General features: G+C 32.5%; 1 long non-coding RNA gene and 1 other non-coding gene across 2 annotated transcripts; both read left to right on the plus strand.

The window, feature by feature from the left end:
* The first annotated feature begins 539 nt into the window (after nucleotides 1-539).
* LOC113498969 lies at nucleotides 540-2,654 on the plus strand. The gene is made up of 2 exons (XR_003401054.1): nucleotides 540-1,216; nucleotides 1,513-2,654. It is a non-coding gene; the product is annotated as an uncharacterized LOC113498969 (long non-coding RNA).
* Nucleotides 2,655-3,600: 946 nt separating this feature from the next.
* Trnap-agg lies at nucleotides 3,601-3,672 on the plus strand. Its single transcript has one exon. It is a non-coding gene; the product is annotated as a tRNA-Pro (tRNA).
* Nucleotides 3,673-4,051: the final 379 nt, after the last annotated feature.

The following is a 4,051-nucleotide window of genomic DNA, read 5'->3' on the forward strand; positions in this document are numbered from 1 at the left end:
TTTTAAGCCAGCGTCTTATAGTAAGACTACCATTAACCACAAATAATACTGAGCTGGATTATTTACTGACTGCATCTATACAAAAATGTTATGTTCTAGGTTAGTTTTTCCGGAAAATAATAACTAAAAAGCTTGGGTAAGCAGGAACCATTCGGTATGCATTGATATTACAATAATTATTATAATACTCGGCAATCGAAACAAGGCCATTTTAATAACGGTCAACAAGGCAATAATAACTGAAATTAAAATAACAATGCGTAAGTACGTGCTCGATGATAGAAAATGTATTTTCCTGTTACCAATACATTTTAAATGAAATACTGTAGTAACTAATTATATGTAAAATTTAATGTTTTACGAAAAGTCTTAAAACACCTTTTTCTGCTTTTTATAAGTCATTTCTGTTTAGAACCTTTAATATCATAAATAATCTAAATATTAATAAACTGAGTTAACATTTTATTAACCGAGTTTATCACCAGCCATAAGGGGCTTTCCTTATCCTATTTAAAGTCATTTTGAAGTTACTTGGAAAGTGGTCGTTTTTTTAGCATTGTGAACTAATGAGGAAGATTGTTATAAAGTTTAATTAAAAGCTGTCCAGATGACATTTTGACCGATAGGTATGCTAATAGTTAAGAAAAGCGAGCTTAAAGTTTAAAAGAAAACTACGATACAACATAATATTCATTTTTATCGCAGAGAACAAAAAAATGCTTAGACACTTAATAAAAAAGTATGATTTCTCTTTCCTTTTCTGGTTTCTGACAATAAAAACTGATGATATATTGCCACTTAATGTACTCTGTACTACGTTAAGATACAGAGGTAAAAATATAGCATTAATTCAACCTTCAATGTGGGAAAATAAACTTATGCACTGGTCACTCAGTATTCTGGCTCCTGTCAAAAAGCTGTCAGTGATCCTTGTATGTTTTTATAGCTGGCTGGGTAGGTATTCAATTCACCCACACTATCACAAGTTGCGAAGCGCCAAAGCAACTTCATGCCAAGTTGTGCTGTGCCTTTTAGTGCTCTTATTTTATTTACCTGTTCCGTTTGGACTCATTGGAGATCAAGCAAAGAGTATAGTAATACAGTATGGAGATCAAGTAACAGAGGTTATACCAGTTCAATATGTTAAATTTTAACTAAACGTGTTGTTGTGGTGAACAAACAGACAAGTTTCCAGTTATGTTGACTGTCAATGTATGTAAGTATAGCAAACTGTATAAACTTTATGTTTGGTAAAAGATCAAACTCAATTTTAGATGACCCACTGACCCTACTTTTAATATTTTTTTGTTATACTTTCAGATTTTATTATTCGGGGAGCTAGAAAAGTTTGATTTTATTATTTTAATAATTAACAAAATTGTCGCACATTGTTATTAATCTGCTTTCAAAGGGCTGGACCAACTTTTTTGAATATTTTTATGTAGATTTGTTATAGGCTATTTTTATATGCATAAGTAATATTATCAAACATAAAAATGCCTTTTGTTCCAGAAATAAATTAATCCTCAATATTTTACTTATATTTAAAAGTAAGATAAAGTTAACATAAACTATTATGATCTGATAAAAATTTATCTGAAGCAAACTAGCAAAAAAAAATATAAAAAGAAAAATGGCGGAAAAACCAGAGCCACCAGTCATTACTACTCAACCCATAAACAACCCTGAAGCACTTGCTTCTGATAACGAGCTTCATGAGTTAATCAAACAACAGAATGCGGACATGTCTCAAAAAGACCCAAACAAATTACTAGAACAAGAAGAAGTACAGAAGAAGGCAAGAGAAGACTGCTGTCATGGTGAGGACTTCTCAAACTGTATAGATATGTGTATTGAGGCTATAAGATGCACTGTTTTGCATAATTGTTTCACGGTACCCTGGTGTAATAACGGATGTTGTGATGATGGTTGCTGTCACGCTGGTTGTGGTGATGAGTGCTGTTGTGACGGCGAGTGTTGTACCGGATGCTGTGAGGCCTGTTGTGATGATGGCTGTGCCAATTGTCTCGAAGCCTGCTTCTCTTGCGGCGTGTGTGTTGATGTTTAGTCATTATCAATAGAAAATTGAAGCTAGCTGTATTTGTTAATTTTGCGCTTCCATGACAGTTTTATATGCTACTTATATTTTCTAAAGGTTTTATTATTGTGCTAAGGATGAAGTTTATTGTGTGTTTTTGCACTTATTTTGTATGAATTATATTATATGGCTGTTATAAATTCAGACTAATTGAAGTGCTTATTAGTGTAAGGGAAAGTAAATGACAACATTTTCCAAATTTTCTTGGGAGGATGAGTTTAATTCGAATGCTTTTAATTGAATCTCTGTCCATGTTTGTACTGTAAACAACAATTTAGTTATATTTTTATTTTTGTTAGATTGTTTTTATTCGAAATTCAATATTTAACATATTGTAAAGGTTATTTTTTTTAATAATTGTATTTATGCTAATCATAATTATAAAGATTATTATAGAACTGATAACTGTGCCAACTGTTGTTGTACTGATAAGTATGATGAACAATTACTATAATAATATTATATTAGAAATAAGGGAAATGCTTTTATTTCATATATTAAAGTTTATCAATGTTTGATGTTACCTGCATTACAAATGCAACTGATTTATAACTAACTATTGTTTTATTTTATCTGATACTCATCCAATATATAAATTAAACTGTATCACTGGGGTTAGTGAATCATTTTAGGAGCGGACTGTATGACTATGAGGCATGATTATTATCGTATTAAAAAAACAATCCTTTCCTATTGCATCGTCCTATATAAATAGTCCAAATGATTTTCAACCGTTGGTATGAGTTGGTACCACAAAAAGAAGTTAGCATCGTAGTCTTTGCCGATTTTATAAACGAGCTTTTTGACCCCTGACAAATGTGATACTAAGACGTACCGTTTCTGTGATACACCCCCGCTCCATAGTGGCCTTAACGCTTCACTCCAACGGATATGACGGACCTCCGCCGACTAAAAACATCCTAAATTCGATTACGATTACTTAATGTTTTTTTTTATTTTTAACAAAGCACTATTGTCAATTCATACAGCATCAGCAGTAAGTATACAATCCATACATTAATTACATCAGCCTTTATTTATATTCATTATGTATATAACATGAATCATGATCAGATCAACACCATGCTATTTGTAACTATGTTATCTTTATTTATCAGGCTGATTCCCCGGGCAAGTGGCAAGTGAGTCATATTCGAGTGCGGAAAATCCTGTTTTTGCTTATGTATAAGTATATCTATTGACTTATATTATACTGAGGAATGGAAGGCTTTTTTTGTGTGATGGATTTAGTGAACTCTAAAACTACCTATAGATTTTGTTTTCCTCCAATAAAAATAACATTATCTAAAACGTGGCTGTAGAACAAAAGATGCGGAGCGTCTACTAAAATGTTAGTAAAACGTATTAGAATGGAAATCTCTGTATTCGAGTTGCTAATAATGTTATCAAAAAAACCTCATAATGTTATTAAAAAAAAAAATCGGTTAGATTTTTGCCATCTGTTTTTATTGTGACTACCAAATTACGGCCTTACGTTACGTGGCTCGTTGGTCTAGGGGTATGATTTTCGCTTAGGGTGCGAGAGGTCCCGGGTTCAAATCCCGGACGAGCCCAACTGCGGCAAGCTTTTTTGATGTTTTGTATTATCTTACGACTAATTTTCTTTTCACTGAAGTATAAATCAGTGACGATAACACACAATCGCCAGGGCAACAAAAGTCTTCAGCATAAATAACTCGACTTGCCACATTCCATTAATATTATAAGCGCGAAAGTTTGTATTTACCTATGGATGTTTGTTCCTCTTTTACGCAAGAACCACTCAACGGATTTAGACGAAGCTTGGTAGACAGATAGGTAGTTTATGGCCAGGATTACCACATAGGATAGTTAGATAGTTTTATGTTTCCTTATCATGACGTTTAGGTTTACATTGAGTCCGAAGACAGAAGGGTTCCTGCAAATTTTATTTTTATCTAAAATGTTCTTCTT

The sequence above is a fragment of the Trichoplusia ni genome, chromosome 1 (assembly GCF_003590095.1).
Source record: "Trichoplusia ni isolate ovarian cell line Hi5 chromosome 1, tn1, whole genome shotgun sequence".
NCBI classification, from domain to species: Eukaryota; Metazoa; Arthropoda; class Insecta; order Lepidoptera; family Noctuidae; genus Trichoplusia; species Trichoplusia ni.